This window comes from Pinus tabuliformis, chromosome 2_1, assembly GCF_031772625.1.
Source record: "Pinus tabuliformis cultivar Carrire ecotype Pingquan chromosome 2_1, CPIR1, whole genome shotgun sequence".
NCBI classification, from domain to species: Eukaryota; Viridiplantae; Streptophyta; class Pinopsida; order Pinales; family Pinaceae; genus Pinus; species Pinus tabuliformis.
In genome coordinates, this window is record NC_142299.1 from 559,590,396 (window position 1) to 559,612,118 (window position 21,723).

The following is a 21,723-nucleotide window of genomic DNA, read 5'->3' on the forward strand; positions in this document are numbered from 1 at the left end:
ACTCTATAACTGAAAAAGTCCATCCGAGCATTTGTCACTTCGGGCTCGTTAAAACATCGAAGGCGACTAGAGTCATCTTTAGCTTTTTCTTGACTCTTAAAACATGAAAAAGCAAGTTTGTGTCTAAAAGCGTCGTTAATAAAATTTATTTTAAACGGAACATAATCACCTGTTATTCCCACGTTGATCTTTCAGTTGAAAAGTATGGAGCCCACCAACCAAGGAAGTAACCTTGGTGGAAGTCCAAATCGCTTCTCCTCTTGGGGAGATGTTGGTGCGCCTCAGATGGCAACATTGTCACTTCCAGGATTGACAATTGGCCTACCTGTATGGCTCTTTTCAACTAATGTAGTCCAGATCGCCACTAATCCTGAGCAGTCGAATCAACAGTCAGAACAGTCTAGAGCTACCCACCAGCCTTCCACTTCTTACAATTCTTCCTCTGATCCTTCATCTTCACAAGGTAGAGCCGACAAAAGTCAGCCTCCCATGGAGAAGAAGGAAAAGAAGAAAAGAGAAAAGAAGCAGAAGGGGCCTATGGCGAAGGCGACTGGGGGCAAGCAAAAGACAGCTGACAAAAACCCACACACTGCACCGACCGGGCCTAAATCGCCATGTGTCATTTGCAAAGGGACCCACTTCCATCGTGATTGTCCTTGTATTCCCCGGATACTAAGGGACTGGTCCCCAAGGTTTCACAATCCGGTAGCATCAACCTCTGGTAGTCATGTTGATTGCAGTCCGTCAACTAGCGAGAGTGAAGGACGAAGAGGGAGACCAAGATCACCCTGTATGTTGTGTGAAGGCAAGCATGCCATCCACCGATGTCCATTCTTAGATGAGGCAAAGAGAGTTTTAGAAGATCGTCCGGTTTCACCGTTACGACTTCCTCCTAGATATCAAAAACTCACGCCTAATCCCTCGATAGTTGAAAATCCAGCTGACCCGCTCAAGTGGTCGGCTGAAGTGTCGGTCATTGAGAATGAGCCTACTGAATCCAGACCAGACGAAAGTCTAAAGGTCGAAACGGCAGTTGACCCGGTTTTTCCTTCAGAGGTTTCATCCTCCAATGACTCCGTCATTGAAGACCCATCTTCAAATGACACCCTCACTGAAGAGGATAAGGATGACACCGTCCATATTCTTTTCATCAACACAGACTCTGATGAGCATCAGGGCAATGCGCCCATTCCTTTATCGCAGGAAGGAACATCGTCAGAGTCGTATCCGGCCGTATATTCGGTCCCACCACCAAGCAACCTAGTTGTGTCCTTTGATTGGAATCAACTAGGCAGACCCCGGTTACCAGCCAGTATCCCATTCAGAATCATAGTCCAAATCTACAGAATGGTAATGGCTGGAACTATCATTGATGAAGGGGCATCTGTGAGTATCCTTTCCTCTGTTGCTTGGAAAGCACTGGGTTGCCCGGCGCTTTTACCTGAGATGAGAAATCTATCAGGTTTTGATAAAGGAACCAGTCACTCGTTAGGAATTCTCCCCAATGTTCCAGTTACATTGAAAGGGAAGACAGTTCATATGAACATCATGGTCGTCCAGGGACCCTTGGTTTATAACTTACTCCTTGGACGAGACTATATATATTGCATGGAGGCAATAGTGTCCTCGCTCTTTAGAGTCATCTGTTTTCCGCACGAAGGAAGAATGGTCAAGCTCGTAGACCAACTTTCATTTCCAGGATCACGCATTGCAAATAGTCAAATACCATCCCTTAACGGTTTATTCACTCAAGGAATGCCACCACCCCCGGTTCTACTTCCCGATGAATGCGAGTAATTCGAGAAGAAAAGAACTGGGACCCAGGGGGCATGCACCCTGGCCTGCCTTGGGCAGAGAAAACCTTGGGTATAAAGTTAATTTCCGCAGAAGAATGGACTAGTCTGTACCCCGTCCGAAAAAGGAAGAGAGGGTTGTTCTAGGATAAAATTCTTTTGTCAAAGTTATGTTGAAGCGGAAGAATCGCTCCCTTTGTCTAAAAAAGTAGGCTCTCCTAAGGAGGAGATCTATTTGCGACAGCAAGAAGGCACCATCTTTGAATGTCAAGCCTCACCCATTAAAACAATATGTTTTGAAAGAGAGTAGGGGCAGTCTTCAAAGAAAGAGAGGAAATTGTTGTAACAAGTAGTCACCATCCTTAGCAACCTAATGATAGACATCGCCGAAAAGAGAGTTTAGTTTGCGGCAGCAAACAAAGCCATTTTTCGGATAATAAGTAAGAGGACAGAATCTCGAAATTATACTTTATACCTGGGGGCATGCAAACCTTTTAGAGTGCAAGCATGAGACGACTATTTATTTTTAAATTTTTAGGTCCTCCCTTTAAACCTGTAGGTCTAACCCGTTAAACTCGTAGGATTAGCCGTTTCCAGCTTGCATAAAGAAAGGATGAAGGGCAAAAGTTAAAACCTGCCAAATTGGAGTAATTAGTGAGGTATCGCTCCTTAAATAAGATTACCTCACCTAAGGCATTCCTTGTATTAAGACTGGTATAATCGAGCAGTTTTAGCAATGTTCATGCTCGTTAAAAAATAAACGCAAGAATCGAGCAGTTTTTGTATAGAGTTCATGCTCGTTAAAAAATAAACATAAATTGTGAGCAATCTTTCCCTAGCAGTTCAAGCTCATTCAAAAAAAAATGAACCGGTAAATAACCTTGAAGAATGTAACCTTTGAAAGCCATATTAAAGCCCTTGGTCGTGTTCTTGCAATCTCACCTCCATCCGTTCATTTGGCCAATCGTTCACCTCCATGTGTTTATTTACCCATTTTGAGGAACAGCTGCGAAGAGTGATTTCACTTAGCCATCCTTGTGACACTGCCGTGATTGGAGAATTCCAACCTGTACCTGGAATCTGCTGCTATCCCTATTTATCACTCGTTCCTCAAAAGACGAGTCTTCTTTGAGATCTTTTCACTGACTCGTAAAATATGAAAAGTTTGCCGAGTTTTGGCCTTCCAGCTCGTTAAAAAGGACCGGAAGAGCTATCCCTCCTCTAGATTTTAATCTTTTTGGACCTGAGGGATTATTGCACAAAAAGATCGAGCGCTTGTTTTGTTCGGCTCGTTAAAGAAATCGAAAATTCATCCCTTCTGTATGGTTTTATACTTTTTCGGACTTAAGGGATTAGAAGACGAAAAAGGAATTTTGGAGTTAACTTTTCGTACCTTTTCAGACTCTCTAAAAATGAAAAGGACCGAGTTTTCCTTGTCGTTAGACTCGTTAAAATGATTAAATAGCGACAAACTTGTCTTTAGACGAGAACGAGTTTCCCTATCGCTAGGCTCGTTAAAACATAGCGATGGGCTTGCCCGAAGGGCAGGTTATAGAACAAGCATATGTTATCCTCCTCAAGCTTGACAAAAATAAAGAGGTACTGGTCAGCAATGACTGGGGAAAAATTGGGAGAACCTCACAGCATTAATGGTAGCAAGTCGCTCTTGAACATGACACTTTGTCCTCCGTATCACATCGGGTTGGGTTGTTTCATTCACCGGTCTCATAACCATGGTCCTTGCCACACCATCCACAATTGGGGTAATGCTACCAATCCATCATATCAGTGTCGTTATATGTTCAAGAGATGTGGTTCTGTAAAGAGTCAACCGTGTTCCACCCACTGCCATATATTATCCTTCATCCACTTCATGACCGCCACCCTGAATCATACATCACAGTTTGTTTTCACCTCATCACAATCACTAGCTCCGTTCCGTGTCACTGATGTGGGATTCATTAAGGCCCTCCTTTGACGGATCGCTCCTTGTCGACATCAGCTCATTATCCAAGGAGTTGATCTAGGAACACCCCCCTCAGTACTTTGAAGCTTGCATGCCTCAATGGCAAGTTTCTCACTTCCGGCGACAGGTATACATCAATGACCTTCGACCAGAAGATTTTGCATGGTGGTCGACGCCAAGTCCTTTATTCCCACCATGTGGATTGTACTGCCGTACCTTGAGGGTCATCATCCTTATCGGTGATTCCTCTCGCGCTTGTTAACGGTTTACATCATTGACCGGTAATCAAGCGATGTCTTTCCATGTTCGACTTCAAGAAATTCTCACATGGATCGACTTGTACATCGAGTGAAGATCGGAAGAGATTGAAGACCCCGGATCTAGTTTCATCCATCCGGGCTGCGATATATATTCAGGACATAAAGACATTTGATATGTACATCATTACAGCAGATGATCATCCTTCTCAAAGGATGATAATTTCAGCAGAAAATTATCAGTCTACAATCAGACGATCGTCTGTTCTATGTACCGAAATGTATTTATAAAGTTGAGCATGGGAATGCCCGCCTCAGCTAGATCATGAAAATGTATGAAAAAAATAATGTATTGTATTGTATCTTATTACAGGACACTTCTCAGCAGATTGAATGAACTTCAGATCCTCTCAATAAAGCATTTCACCCGATAAACGACCTCATACTTTAGGGGGCATCTGTTATAGACAATTTTGTGCCTTACAGCAACAAGCATGAATTGTCAATAATCCAAGGGATCCAAAGTTCCCTAAACATGATGTTCCTACCCCTAGAGGAACAAGGTCAGCAAACCAACAGCTCTCAGATCAGTTCTCCACCTGAAAACACTCAAAAACAAGCAATCCTGAAATCAAAGCAGGTGCTCCACTAGGTTTCTGCGCTAAAACTCAGTTGCTCCATGGTGTACCTGCGTTGCAAAGCAAGTGGAACAAAGGCCACCTACGCTGAGCGGGATGGGACAAGTGGCACAATGAGTCATTGCTTTGGAATCTTCCAAAAATGACACTTGGATCAGGGATTTCGCCTTGTGATGAGTCAGAGGCTCTGTTTCTCCAAGTGGAAGCAAGGTTCTCCAAGTGGACTCAAGAACTGAAGATCAACTAAAGATTAACTGAAGAGAGAGAGGACACAAGGCAGCTACACATCAGTTGCAAGCTGACTCATCCTTTCTCAATTCATCTATATATTGAGCTCTCTCCTATGAGCTCAGGAGGCTGGAATTTTGTGCAAAGTAATGATATGCTGTTGGTTTCACTATAGAGCTATTGGGTGATTGTTTGAGAGAGGTGAAGAGGAGAAATTCTTTCTGCTGGGAGGTGTTGCTGGATTGGAGCCTTCAATGGTTGTAATACTCTCAGAACCTTTACTTCTTCATTAATAAAAGCTATTGAGGTTCTTCTATGTGCTCTTGTTTCAATAATATATTGTGATAATTGCATGTTTGGTTTACACTAATCCTTGAACCAGTTATGATTGCATGCTTCTTGTAGTTTCCTTCTTTGTTATTTTGCAGGATCTCATTGTAGCTGGGCCAGCAAAAGAGCAAGGAGCTGGAGCAAGCAGCCAAAGAGAAGAGTTTGGATTCGACATTAAGCGCAAGGCAACGGTTAGTGCATTTCTCCATTCTCTTTTGCTTTCATAAAGAAGTAAACCTTAAGTAGTTTGTTTTACAGTTGTTGCTGAGGTACTATCACCCTTAGAGTGGGATAGGGTCATCCGAGTCGGATACTTTTCCCTACAACATTTAGAGACTTAAATAGATACTAAAGAGTTCAACAATGGACAAAGTCCTAGTTAGGAATCAAGGAAGAATCATCATTGAGAAGGTGGGGTAAAAGTATTGTGACGAGAAGAATATTATCCCATGAAAGGAAAAGAAAAGGAGGCAAGAGTGGACAATCTTCTGTAAGGAAAACTAAATATAGTCCATAAATTAGTGATTTGACCTACAAAGAACCACTGAAACAATGAACCATCTTGGCACTCGATGTGGGATCAGGACAAAGTAACAAAAAACTTAACAAATAGTTTAGTTGACAAACTACGTATCTCACCTGAAAGAATGTGGATGGCTTGAGAGATAGCTTGAGCTACATAATATATGATGCTAAGCTTAGAAAAAACAAAAGAGGGGGAAAAAAGAGAAGGCTTACTAATCTATGTTGTTGGAATCTGCATGTTTCAATGGATTTCACTTCATGCTTCACATGCTTTGCATAAGCTACTTGAAAAAAAAATTGTGTCATTTATCTAGTTCCTCCATATTTGTTGGAGAGGTAAATCCCCTCTGGGGACAAAGGCGATCCCACTAGCCCAAAATGGGTCTAGCAACAATCAATTAACGTTACCATGCAAGTTCCTAGTTGCAAATTGAAAGTGGATTATGAGAACCAACCTAGAGTCCAACGCTAGTGTCGTAGACGAATTGATACTCTCGTTCCCTTGCTCCGGCAGGTCACGATCCTCATGATCTCCGCGAATGGATACCTGCACATGCAAAGAACGAAGCGAATACAAGCATAAAATCCACTAAATACAACTATATATCGGTCAGAAAAGACATAGATCAAACATTATCATAATGAACAATAAGATCGGAACCATAACGATAGTCGTTTATTAATGAATAATCAACAGAGAAAAATACAACCAAAGTTCTGATGTTGAATCTCTCCTCTGGCTAGGCGAGCAGCTACATATGTCTTGCAATAGACCTTTCTCTCTCTTTGATTATGAATACACAGCTCAGACTTCTGGCAGCATAAGCTCCTTATGCTCCAAGACTCTTACTATCACTCAAGACAAGCGTTATCACCACTACTCGAAAACTAGCTTGTCAAATGCATGAGGACGGACTTTTATAGATGGAGAAGGGGAGGAAGATACAATGCATCAAGACACCCATTATGGATTGGCATTATCTCCAAAAAGCAGCTGTGGATAGATGTAAGGGATAGATGATGGATCTCGACATGTAGAAGATTAGCTTTATCCTCAAAAGACTTCATGACTTGAAGGGAAAAAACATCCAGGCGCGCGTTTGTTAAAAATCTTTTCCAAACTTGGTTGGCGCGGGTGTTACTCTAAGACAGAGTGCTAATGGGCGCGCCTTCTTTACTGTGGACATGCGCTAATGGAAAAAGGGCACTTTTCAGGGATATTTTGCAGGAGGTGTCTTCAGGGCACTTTTCAGGGATATTTTGCAGGAGGTGTCTTCAGGGCACATGAAGTCCATACTTAGGGGAACATAATGCAAGTGTTTTTAAGTTATGTCACTGCTCACAGGTCCCGGAATGAGTCCTCCAAAGTACGGGAAAGGGGTAACAGGGACGGTGACCAATGGTGACAAATTACTGTGTAACAGATGCCCCCTAAAGCATGAGGCCCGAGAGAGAGAGGGGTGAAATGCTTTACAAGAACACACATAGCTGCCGCCAAGAATCTGCATCGAGAGATACAACTAATAGCTCAAGTACATGATATATGTGGTATGGTCGCAGCCATCCATAAGAGAGTACATAATAATCTAGATCCATAGTATGGGCGCAGCCATTTGGTTAGGATCAATGAATAGACTCAGGTATGGTCGCAACCATCCAGTGAATGAGTCATGTAACAAGAATCACGTCTGGATTACAACAGACAAAATCTAGGGTCTTGCGCTCCATCTCGACCCGAACAAAAGTACAAGTTCAAGCATGCGAATATATGAGCTGAAGTCGAACATGCATGAACATCGTCTGATTACCAGTCAATAATGAAAACTGTTAACAGACGCGAGAGGTACCACCAATAATAACAATGGCCCTCAAGGTACTATAGGTACAATCTACGGCGTGCGAATTAGTGATCTGGCGTCGAACACCCGTAGAATCATTCGATCGGAGGCCAATGATCAAAACCTCACGTCGAACACAAGGAACCTGCCATTGAGGCATGCAGGCTCCAAGGCACCGGAAGGGAGTCTCTAGATCAGCTTCCTGGATAATGAGCTGAAGTCGACAGGAAGTGACCTTGATCGAAGGTGGGCCATGATGTTTCCCACATCATCGACACGAGACAGAGAGATAATGTTGTGAATCAGGATTATGTGAGCTATCAGAGGGGGGTTGTTTTTCTGCAGAGGTCAACTTCTCTTGAACATATCAGCGGCACGATAGTGGAATTGGCAGTATTTGGCATCAATGGATCAGAGGTCATGGTGACGAGGCAATGAGCAGATGAGAGGTCAAACAGGATTATCCAAACCCACGGAGGCAAGTGAAAAATGAGATGAGATATCCCCACCCAGACACGAAAGCAGACAAGTGCCATGTTCAAGAGCGACATACTTCTGACACGACAATAATTATGGTTCCATTTTACCTCGCCATTTCTGGCAAGTACCCCAATTATTTTTTACAAGCTTGATGGGGATAGCATATGCTTGTGGTGCGTCATTTCGACAGAATCCGATGTCATCAAATTTTAACGAGTCTGACAAAGGAAGAACTCGACGCCTTTTCATGTTTAGAGAGTTTGAAAAGACAGCAGAAAAGGAAACTCCAAGGGTGTCCTTTTTCGTAAAGTTGTGTCTCTCGAGCCTGAAAAAGTATAAAACAATGCTCGAAAGAACCGCCCGACCATTACGATCGAGGAGTACTTTTCATAAATAGTGATTTCGACCTGAAAAAGTAAAAAAGCGATCAAAACCACGTCGTTTCGTAACCATTAACGAGTCTGAAACGACAAAACCCGGTAATCTTTTTATGTTTTAACGGTCAACAAAAAGAACTTAAAACGATCGCCTCTTATTAACGTTTAACGAGTCAAGAGGAGAAAACTCGGCAATCTTTTCGTCTTTAAATGGTCGGAAAAGAGCTGAAAGAAGACCTCCATTTTTATTTTCTTTAACGAGTCAAAAAGGAAAAATACTCGGCAATCTTTTCATATTTTACGAGTCAGAAAAGAGATTAAAGGCGACTCGACCTGAAGGAACGAGTGGTATAAAGGGCAGCAACTGGTTCCGGCAATGGTGGAACTGCTCAAAACATATAATAGTTAAGAGGCTGGCTAATTAAACCACTCATCGCTGCGGTTCCTCAGGAAAGGATAAACAATCAAGTGAGAGCATATGATCGGCCAAAGAGATGGTGGCGATGGAAAGAAACAACCAAGGCTCATCTTGCAGAATTTAGCAGATAGGCAGCAGTCACGAGATGTAAATCAGATATGGGTTCATTTTTACACAAGCTTGAACCATGAAGAACTCTGCTTGGATTCGGTTTCATGTTTACACAAGCTTGAAAGGAAAAACTATGCTTGTTATAAGTTTTCATGCCCCCAGCATGATAACGCAAATCGAGGTACATGCCCTCCAAGCTGCATTGCATTCAACGAGGTGGATGGAATGAAGGTTCACTCTCGAGATCTGTGAAAGACTCGCCTTGTATTTTACGAGATCTTAATCAAAAGACTCGATTTGGAAAGGGAGTTGTCTCATTTTTTAATGAGGTTGACACAGTAAAAGAACTATCCTCATAACCCTTGTTTCATTTTTTAATGAGCTTGACACAAGAAAAGGAACTATGAACTGACGATGGTCTCAGACCCAGTTTCATTTTTTAAGGAGCTTGACACTGGAAAGGAACTATGCTCCAACATCTTGTTTCGTTTTTTAACGAGGTCGCCACAAGATCGAAACTATCCTCGGCCCAAACTTCATCATAATGAGCAAGAAGTCGGGTCTTCCAAGAGTGCCACTCCTGGTGGAAGGATAACATCTCGGAAGTCAGGACCCAATGCCCCCAGGACACTATGCACAACGGCGGCATCACTGGATACAGGCACGGGATAGGTGGCCACGTAGTTGATCTGTGCTGGGGCAGATGCAACTGGTGGATGAAAACCAAGAGGGGATGATGACTGCGCAGGAGGGACTCGTGGACGAACGAACGATAATTGATCGATAGTCACAATTCTTCCATCGTGTGGAAAGCAAACCACACGGAAAAGTGAAGAGACAAGGGCCCCCATGGCATATACATAGTCACGACCAAGGAGAAGATTGAAATCTAAAGCACCTTGGGTAACCGATACGTCTATATAGACGGTCTTGCCTCCCAAAGTAATAGGGAACTTTGGAAGGATCCCTAATGGTTGGCTAGTTCCTCCGTCAAAAGCCATCAGATTCGGTGCGACTGGCACAAGCTGTGGGGAACCCAACGCTTGCCAAGTAGTGGCAGGCATAAGACTAACAGATGCACCCTCATCCAAAACAGTGCCAGGTATCGCCTTATTATAGGCGTGTACCGTGACCCAGAAAGGCACATGGGATGGAAGGCGGGAGGTAGTCAAACGACTCCAGTCGAAGGAAACGACTGAACTACTTGGTGGGGGAATCGTATGATTGCCCCCCTGCTCTAAAGGGACAGAAGTAGGACTCTCAGGAGCAGCTGGGATAGGAGAGTCATTTCCTGGCTCAGGAGAATCTGAGGAGACGAGAAGAACATGGGAATGATGCTCTTCCAGAACAGAGTGGTCGACGAGTGGTGAACTCAAGTCGTCACTCTTTCCGACCAATGGTTGGTCTGGAACAGGTGTGGCACAACCAGGTTCGGGAAGAGGATCCTGGACAAGAGAAGATTCTAAGTCAATCTCTTTGTCAACAGGGGGATGATCTGCAGGTGTAGAGAGACGTTGATAACCAGTGGGAAGTTGGGGTGAGGAAACTGTAAGACTTTCCAAAACAGCGGAGGCTTTATCCATGAGCGGACAAAGGTGAAGGGGATGATTGCCTTCACAAAATCTACAGGGGATTCGAATCTTCCCTTTTCCCTTACCATTTCCAGGTGATAAGGTAACATCGCCATGATCTCCAGAGGACGATGAGGGGTGGGCCGGATCGTGAGACCATACTTCTAAAACCCTGGGAATACCAGGACAATCGCGAAGAAGATGGTCCTCCTTGCACAACTTACAAGGAAATTTGACCTTCCGTGGAGGAGCAGAAGGTGGCTCGACTTGAGTTGTACTTTTAACCTCTCGTTTAGGAGTCTTCTTCTTCTTCGTCTTCTTCTTCTTCTTCTTCTTAGCCACCTGGTTACTTGAATCCAGACTTTCGCCAGGCGAAGTAGAAGATGAGGACGCAGAAATAGGCGAAGAAGGGCAGAGGTCCACCTTGGAATCAACATGATGTTGTTCGGGTGGAGGAGATGGTGGAACAGGAGTCATCACACTTGGGACTACCGAGGTCGAAAACAACCATATGGGCAAACCGATGGTTAACCCAGGAAAAGACAAAGTTGCCATATACGGAGCACCGACATTTCCAAAAGAAGGAAATGGACTAGGGTTTCCATCCGGGGGAATACCTTGGCCGGTAGACTCAGGGAAGGATGCCATTGAAAACGAGAAAGAACCCTACTCAAGCTAACGCAAACAAAATCTAATCGGGTAAATGTGTATCGTGGCCGAATAAATTTCAAGACAAAGGAACTGAACTTGACCTTTTCATGTTTTAAGAGTTGAGAAAAGGACGAAAAGATGACTCTAGTCTCCTTCGAATATTTAGTGAGCCCGAAGTGACAAATGCTCAGGTGAACCTTTTCTTTTAGGGAGTCTGAAAAGGGCCAAAAGTGACTACTCTAGAGAACTAGGCAAAAGGTTTACCAAACAATCCATAAAACTGCTTATACACCTTGGCAATCAGATGAAAACCAAGGACTTCCCGTACGGCAGTCAATCTTCCCGAATGCTGTGTTCAGTGCATTACGACTTGTAAGGCGGCAGACACGGCTTCTTGTGGATAAAGGATGATAACCTAGTGGGGTCTCCACATATACTCGACGGTACGTGGGAGCACAAATCCGTGCTAGACCACTACCGAGTCACAAAAGGAGGAATCACCCAACCGTAATGTGAAACATTAGTGACTAGGTTTAACGACGCCAGAACACGTCTCTAGCCTAGACCTTTAAATGTGTGCGTTAAGTTCCAATGCGTTGTTAGATTCATTTAGTTCATTTTATGGTTGATCTTTGATTAGGTTTCGATTTTCAGGCCTTACCGTATGTAATATCTCAAAATTTCCTAGATGCAAACTATATGCCAAAATATATCATTTCATTCGATGAATGCTAACTACGAGAGAGTTGAGATCTTTCAATTGAACAAAATGATCATAAAACAAACAATGATAACTCTAATGCAGCTAATGGCAATAAAAGAAACTTTTATTTAAAGTCATTAATCACTAACAACAACGAAAAACTTTAATTTCCATTAACTAATATAACGCAAAAGAGATTGTTCGTTTTTCTTTTATTGGCAAAATGCACTAAGTAAATTTTGAGAGATACGATAACAGAGAGCAAAAAAGAAAATTTCACTCAAGGGACACAATCAAGTCTTTGAAAAGAAAGGCAATCCTTCAAACCAAGAAAAACTCCAAAATCTCAATGAGCCATGTGATCTAGGCTCAAAATGAAGCCATATGGAAATCAAGCAAAAAGAACTAAATTGCTCGAATAACCTAAAAACAAGCTTCAACCACCACCAAACAGATGCAAAAGAGTATCCAAAAAGTTGACTGGATCAAGAGAAGACCGAAACAGAAACTGGCAAACACCCAAAGTATGCAAATGTAATCTATGCACACTTTTCATTCATATCCTAAAAATGAGAGTTCCAATTATGCAAGTGTGATCTATGCAAGAGAATTCTCAAACACACGATGATTCTAATGTAATCTAAGAACCAATCAAGTGCAAACCAAGAAAAATGGGTGAGAGTTCAAAAGATCATAAACTAAAAACACTCAAAGGCGATTAACACTCATACACAATTTAGCCCCCCCCCGGCGAATGAGGGGGAAATTTTTTTGCAAAAACAAAAGCAAAAAGATGCAAAATTGTGAAAAGATCGAGACAAACCTCCAAGTAATGATCAAAGGAAATCAAATTAATAATTTGCCAGAAAAAGACTCAAAACCAGTCAAAAAAGACTCTGATACATTCAGATGATTGAACAAAACAGGAAACCCAAGCTTGGGAGGCTGTAAACAAGCAAAATGAACAAGTTCACAGGGTTGGCGCGACTGTCAGGAAGAAAACTGCGCTAATTAAGGATTGGCGCGGTCTTTCAATGTGCAACCTGCGCGACTGTCAGGCCTAAAAACGCGCTAATCAAATTTGCCGACTAAAAAAAAAAAAAAAAAAAACCAACAGTTCACGGCTTGACTAACAGAAACCGGACAGATCAAATATACAGACAGGCAGACCAAGCATAAAAATCCAACTCAGAAAACTCATCTAAGCAAGCAAACAAGAGAGATCAAGGTGCATGACAAACTCCAAGCTGTTCGGTTCGTAAACCAAACCGGAGATTGACTGAAGTGGCGTTGATCTACTCCGCTAATGCAAAGCAATAGCGTTTCGAAAGCTACCTGACCATTCTTTAGGCTCCATCCAAGGTTTATGAATCAAACAACAAATAGCTTCCCCAGCGGAGTCGCCAAATTGTTGGAGAGGTAAATCCCCTCTGGGGACAGAGGCGATCCCACTAGCCCAAAATGGGTCTAGCAACAATCAATTAACGCTACCATGCAAGTTCCTAGTTGCAAATTGAAAGTGGATTATGAGAACCAACCTGGAGTCCAACGCTAGTGTCGTAGACGAATTGATACTCTCGTTCCCTTGCTCCGGCAGGTCACGATCCTCACGATCTCCGCGAATGGATACCTGCACATGCAAAGAACGAAGCGAATACAAGCATAAAATCCACTAAATACAACTATATATCGGTCAGAAAAGACATAGATCAAACATTATCATAATGAACAATAAGATCGGAACCATATCGATAGTCGTTTATTAATGAATAATCAACAGAGAAAAATACAACCAAAGTTCTGACGTTGAATCTCTCCTCTGGCTGGACGAGCAGCTACATATGTCTTGCAATAGACCTTTCTCTCTCTTTGATTATGAATACACAGCTTAGACTTCTGGCAACATAACCTCCCTATGCTCCAAGACTCTTATTATCACTCAAGACAAGCGTTATCACCACTACTCAAAAAGTAGCTTGTCAAATGCATGAAGACAGACTTTTATAGGTGGAGAAGGGAAGGAAGATACAATGCATCAAGACACCCATTATGGATTGGCATTATCTCCAAAAAGCCGTTGTGGATAGATGTAAGGGATAGATGATGGATCTCGACATGTAGAAGATTAGCTTTATCCTCAAAAGACTTCATGACTTGAAGGGAAAAAACATCCGGGCGCGCGTTTGTTAAAAATATTTTCCAAACTTGGTTGGTGTGGGTGTTACTCTAAGACAGAGCGCCAATGGGCGCGCCTTCTTTACTGTGGACATGCGCTAATGGAAAAAGGGAACTTTTCAGGGATATTTTGCAGGAGGTGTCTTCAGGGCACATGAAGTCCATACTTAGGGGAACATAATGCAAGTGTTTTTAAGTTATGTCACTGCTCACAGGTCCCGGAATGAGTCCTCCAAAGTACGGGAAAGGGGTAACAGGGACGGTGACCAATGGTGACAAATTACTGTGTAACAATATTCACTGAAAAATCCCAAAATAAAATCAGTTCATTAAGTCATTTTCTCTAGTGAGATTAGTGGCAATATTGTTTCTTTCAAGATCATTGATTTCCTTTTGTAAAATACAAATAATTAAGCTAGGAAAATGAGTTAGGGATAGGTAGATTGGTAGAACTTGGATGATAATCGAACTTATAACAAGTGGTAAATAATCCAAATAGAAGCACACATAAAATAAATTAAGAACATACGCCAATACTTGTTATGCACCTATGCTTGTCATAGACATCCATCATATAAGGGTAACTATCTCCAAACTCCATGCAAAGAACATGAAATGATAACTTATGACCATGAAGACGTAATTATAAAATAAATTCCTAGATCCAAGACCAAGACCAAGAAAAAAAAAGAATGGGAATCCCCAAAGTTCCCTTAGAGTCAAGCATGTGGAACCTTGAATTTCTAACATGTCAATCCTCCTTTTCAAATTGTGGGATGCAAGGGCACTTTCCTCCTTCTGCATCATTCCATGTTCTAAGCCAAGGAAAATGGAACAAAGAAGGAGATTGAAATAAAAGATGGCGGTGGAACAAGAGGTTCAAACAAGAGATAAAGGTAGCCAAAGTAAAATGGGAATTAAAGGAGAACAATGACATTGTGCAAGAACACTAGGTTTCAAACCATGAACAAAAGGTTAATGGTGAGAATTCAAATTTAACCTCCTTGAATGGGAACTTCTCACTATTATCTCAGGAAAACATGGGGAGGACTCTACAAAAATGGCAGAGAACATGAATTCTCATGCAAAAATGCTCTTAACTTGGGGTGCTATATGTTGTAATAGAAGCCATGGGCGTCACCAAGTCACTTCACTCTTAGACCTACAAAATAAAGCAAAGGTGCAAACAAGAGAGACCCAAAGATCCTAGAAAACAAAAGAGAGGAGAAAGGCCTCCAAGAGGTAAGCAAAAGCTCCATGAACAAAAGTGAAAATATAAGGGAAATGTAAACAAAAGCAAGTTCCAGGGGGAGCCAAGGATTTTGAGAGGATTTGAAGAATCAAGGTGAGGAAACAAAACCCTAAACTAAGAGAATTGCATCCAATCTAGAGAAAATGGACAAGGAAAATGCATCATGACAGACTGGAAAGCAAAATAAATAGCATTTAGTTCCATAGGAAACTAGCAAACTCTTGGAGAACAATGGAACAAAAATCGCTAATGAAAAAATTATGTGCAATGTTCCACAGATACAAAAAAATTCAAAGAAACAAATGGAAGAAATACCCAAAATGGTAAAAAGCAAGGTCAAAGGATGGAAATGACCAAGACTTGTGGAATAGAGGGGAGACTAGATAACTAAATTAAACTAAAGAGAGTGATAAAAATGTAATAAAAAACAATAATTAAACAAGAATAATGCAACTCTTAAAAATTATGCCAAATACAATAGCATACTATAGCATTACAATTTAAATAATATTAAAATAACAATTAAAAACTTGCTACAACATTACAATTTAAGTAAATATTAATTTAACAATTAAAAAAAAGCATTTATACATAATTATAACACTTTGTAAAAAAATTTACTAGTATCTTTGTCTTATAGCTTTTTTTTGTTTTTTTCATATCAAAAAATCAATAAATTTTTTACCCGTATCTGTATTCAAACTTTCAATATTCAATGACCTTGAATTAATTATTAAATCCCACCTCATATTGAATGAATTAATTGTTAAATCTCACCTCATATCTTTTACGCTAAGCATTATTCCTAAATTTTTAGGTCACCTATTACTAAATTTTTAAGTCACCTAGCATCCTTACCTAATTTTGATTCTCAACTTAAATGTATCACCAAAATTAAACCCCAACATCATCTTCTTTCTAGGTTATTAAAATCACAACTGTTAATCTCAATTTTAAAAATATTTTAACAATAATAATATTTATTACCCAACATACATATTTCCACGCTAAGCATTATTGCTAAATTTTTAAGTCACTTATCATCCATAAGTAATTTTGATTCTCAACTTAAATATATCACCAAAATTAAACCCCAACATCATCTTCTTTCTCCATTATTAAAATCACCATTCTTAATCTCAATTTTAAAAATATTTTAACAATAATAATATCTAATACCTAACAAACATGTTTCCACCTTATACCTTTTATGCTAAGCATTATGACTAAACTTTTAGACCATCTATCATCCATACCCAATTTTAATTCCGACTTAAATGTATCACCAAAATTAAATCCCAACATCATTTTCTTTCTTCGTTATTAAAATCACTATTCTTAATCTCAATTTTAAAAATATTTTAACAATAATGATAGTTAATACCCAACAAACATGTTTCCAATTAAAACATACAAGCCACGAATATCTACCACTATCATAGTACACAAGAATCTGGTGCATATAATATGAAATGGAAACAAGGACTTTAATAAACCCACGGGATCAATCCAGAGACAAGTTTTGTATTTCAATCAAAATCTACAAGGTAAAATGACAAACTGATATTACTATTTTACAAAAATTTGGGGATGGTTCAATCAGGCAGGGGCCAAACGGACAGAGTAGACTGACATTAACTTTACACGAAGCCTAGCTTGCCCGCATTTTGATCCTTCAGTTTGGACCTCCTAAAAACGTGGGTAGGTTAAGGAACTCGGTGTAATCCCATCTTCCGTGGGTAGGTTAAGTAACTGGGTGTAATCCTGTCTTCATAATTCAATTGAAGAACAAGGGGCTATTCGATAAAGAAAACTAGAATGGAGGACCAGCATTATGAAATATTTTGGAACGAGATGTAGGGACTAACAATAAAGCTGAAGCCATGACATTATATGGACTTCTAAGTTTTTGATCTTTCCTGAACATTGGCGTCCTTCGGATCTATGGTAACTCAAAAATCATTATTGATCATGTTATCGCCAAACATTACATTAACAATGCCAATCTCTCCACATGAATGCATAGAATCTTCTCTACATTCCATTAACAATGCCAATCTCTCCACATGAATGCATAGAATCTCCTCTATCTGGAAATCTTCAAAGGATTACTCCATAGCTCATGTAAAACGCTCCCAGAATATGATCGCTGACTATTTATCAAAAAAAAAACCTGTTTTCACAATACAGAATATAGAACATGAGCATCACAGTGGGGACTGTTATGCATCAAGTTCATCAATTCTCGGATATGTAGGAGAGGCAATGTCCTGGTATGTATCATAACCCTGTCTATTTAGCACTGTTACATGCTCAGGTACCACCTCTGATCCATATCTCTGATTATGAGTTTACTACTCTTTTTGCCTACTGTATAGGTATATCCGTATTGACATGTTCCATATGTTATATGCTGGAAGCAAAATTTTGCTTTCACTTTTCCCTATAACATATTTTTCTATACCAGTGTTTCTATATCAGAATTATATAAATATATACAGCTTTTTTTCATAAAAAAAACGGCTCCCCAAGCCCACAACCGCTACAAAAGGAAGGGTTGTCCATGCACAATATCATAGAGTTATATAACCAGAACAATCAATTGTAAAGTGTTGGAATTACGATGGTCGTTATACCAAATGTCTCATCTCATTTTTTATTGCCTTTTTATTTAAATTAACTAAATATATAATGTATCAGAGGGAAAAACACTCAAGAGAATATAGAATTCGAGTTGCATGGAAAAAAGGCCAAACCTCAAACGACTTATGGGTTACTCTAATCCTAGATTCATCTATTTATTTGAGTTATAATGGCTTAATTAGTTGAATCATCTAATTCTTTACCATCAATGGAATATAAAAAAAACATTAATAGGAGACAATTCTGATTCTTGTTTTGACAGAACAGATTTTATGGACAAGCTTTTAGTATCAAGTTCGTACTAAGTAAATGAACAGTTTACCTCAAAAAAGGATCGTACCTACCTACACAGAATATGAAAGAATGTTTTGTGCCTACTAGATTGTTCCTACCTACATAGAGGATGACAGAATGTGTACCTTTCATGCAAATTCTTGTACGAACCACCATTTACTGAACGTACGCCCAAGAGAAAAGAGAAATTCGTATTCCTCGTGAGTCGTCTTCTCCAAGTCTCTCTTCGCCGGCATTTTCTGACAAATTGGAGTGATATAAAAGGCATTCAATATTGCAAAATGCAAACACTCTTCTACTTATATGTAAATGGAGCTATTCTAATTAGTAATTATTAATAAATGATAGATAACCCATACCTTGGGTTCTTACCTTAAAAAGAAAACTAAAGAACGAACGCCTCTGGTCTCATCTTTTTCCTAATGGCAAACCCTCTTTACCTCTTGCACAACATAGCACATTACAACTCATGGACCAGGCCAAAACCAATAAGCAACCAACCATCAAAAGAATTAAAGGCAAATGAGATTTACACCATTGAGATTTCCTTGCACGCAATTTCAATTTGAAATTTAAAAATAAATAAAGAGGGTTGAACCTCTCCTGTGAATAGGACCATGAAATAATTCTTAAGGCTATTTGCAGGGTATTATCTATAAGGCTAAAGCATACCTACTCCTCCCCTCTGATGGTTAGCTTCTTAAAACTCTAAATCTATTTTCTGTTGTACATCCTGCAACCAATTAAAATCGTCTAGGGAAAGACAAACACCGAGGCAAAAAATGGAAAAAATTAATATTAACCCTGATGTAAGGAATAAATAAAATATAATGTTATTACAGCTCACAGCTACATAATCATCGAAATATTAAAGTTAAAATTTGATATAAAACTTTCAATAAGTAAATTAAGAGCATGTTAGCCATTTACCTAAACCGCAGTGACATAATCAGAATGTGTACTAAAATAGATTGACAGATGGACACAAACAAAGAAGAGAATATGACAGAATTTGTAAATGCAAAGACTATGAAAATCCCAGAATGCCATAGTTTGCATATATGGAGACTATAACAGAACGTGCTCTACCTGATTCCAGGGCCAACCGAAGAATGTACCTAATTATTTTTTATCCTCAGGTTTGTCATCTCATCTCCCCAATTGCACTGCAGACCATATAAACCCTGCCTTGGAAAGTGAGGAAAAAAACACCACCGATGAAATAGATAGATTTAGATACCAATGACAAAATAAGAATCATTGAGCAAGAATTACCAAACAATTACTGCGTAGCAATTATCTAACAGGCCACTTCCAATTTTGGACATAGTTATTAGTAAAATAATCTGAATAAATACTGATTAAAAAGTAAAACAAAAGAACAAAAGCATACCTGCCCATCCACTTCAATGGGTAGCCTAATAGAAATCCAACATCACTGGTTTCATCTTTCTCTCTCTATTTTTAATCTGCATCCCGCAACAAAATAAAATCGGACACACTTTGCAAGCACACTGTAAAATTATGAAAAAAAATGCAAAAGCAACCATTATAATCCAAACAAAACTAAAAAATCAATAAAGAAAATGGACTGTACAAAATAAAAAGCAACCATTATAATCCAAACAAAACAAAAAAATCAATAAAGAAAATGGACTGTAAAAAATAAGATGCATGGCCATGCAATGGAGCAAACACATATCAACCCAAAAAAACAAAAGACGTTGAGCAGAGAAGAGACGAAGATGAAATTCAGAGTATGCTGGCTCTGAGAATGTCTTATATGCTATTCCTTTCAAACGGTTATGCTTTTTGCTTTTCCTACGTTGCAGAGGAAGTGGGCATTCCATTAGAACAACCATTTATCCACAAAATTTGAAATCACTGGAAATTAACTTTCACAAAGATATTACCGGAATTTAATTTGAAATCACCAGAATTTGATATCCGGTTTCTAGTGTCTGTCTGCTTTTTCCTGTTTTTTCCTGTGTACGGAAAAGCCGGAGGTATTTTAGGAAAATTACGAAAATCTTTATTTCATATTTAACCACATATCTAATCAGAGTTGGAATTTGGATTTTTCTTTACTACATTTTTTTGGGACGGTTACCCTCCAAAAATGATGTTTTCATAATAAATAAACTCTTCACCAATAAAATTTTTATTAAAAAATTATCATTCAATAACATAATTATGTTAAAAAAATTCATATATTGATCTTAAGGAAAAAAACCAAAATTTGAAAAAACTCAATTGTGGAGGTTTCAACAAAAAGTGTTGAACATTTGAAATTTGCTTATTTAAAGTATATAATGAGTCCTAGGGAAAATAATTGATGGTTATCCATTGCATATTTTTAAATTATCATTTAAAACCAACCATTTACATTATCCCACATCAATATTCAGATTTCTAATTAGACTAAATTCCATGCAAATTCGGAGATAACTTCTGACATTATCTATATAATGTTTGATACAAAATATAAATATATGACACCTTAAAAAGGCATAAGAATGTACCACCAACTTCCAACCATCCAATAAGAGAAATACACTTGGAAACAAATTATTGATTCATACATATACATATACAAAAATTATGGTTTACTCAAAAATCCAATTACACTAAACTAATGTCACAACTTACAAGTTTTTGAATTCCATTGCTCCAATGATAACGAAAGCAATACAATGCTTCATGAAACTTATGCATTAAAGTCAAATAAAGAGGGGAATCACATATATGTAAAAACAATTCTCCTTTGTATTTGAATGCATCTTGAGAGAACACTGTTAAAATCCGGCCGGAAGTCTAACAAAATCCAAAAAAACAAAGGCCTATAATAGCCAGCTACATGTCAACAAAATTACATTCACTCTCGGAAAGCGACTGTCTATCAGAGAATTACTCTAAAACAAACTTGTTCACGTCCAATTGCAGAGCATCTTTTGAGAGGAAATCGGCAACTAAGATAGACACAGATTTCAATTCATTCATTGGTGATTATTCTTGGATGTGTCCTTTATTATTGTCTTAGGTTAGCCCAAGTTCTTGCAAGAGTTTGGTGCAAGCTTCCCCTCCTGTCAAGTTGGGTATAGACATGGTACAATATTGGAGGTCTGTAGTTTATTTGGATTAATCATAGAAATGACCCTATACAATGTGGCATTGGGTTCAATCCCAACGGCATGCTTGATATATCGGTTAAAATAATTGAAACTGAGTGTATGAGAAGCTAGATGATTTTATGAAAATAATTATTTTCTTTGCTGCATCTGAAGATAAAGTTGGTTTTGTATGACTAACATAATAAACTCCTCTCGACCATTGGTTTTGAAGCCAAGCACAATATGTTTTCCAAAAGGAAAAAAAATGGTAATTTTTTTCATCATTTCTAGTGTTTCTAGTGATGTAATTGATTTATATAAAATCCATGTAAGATACATCCATTTAATGAAAGCATAATAAAC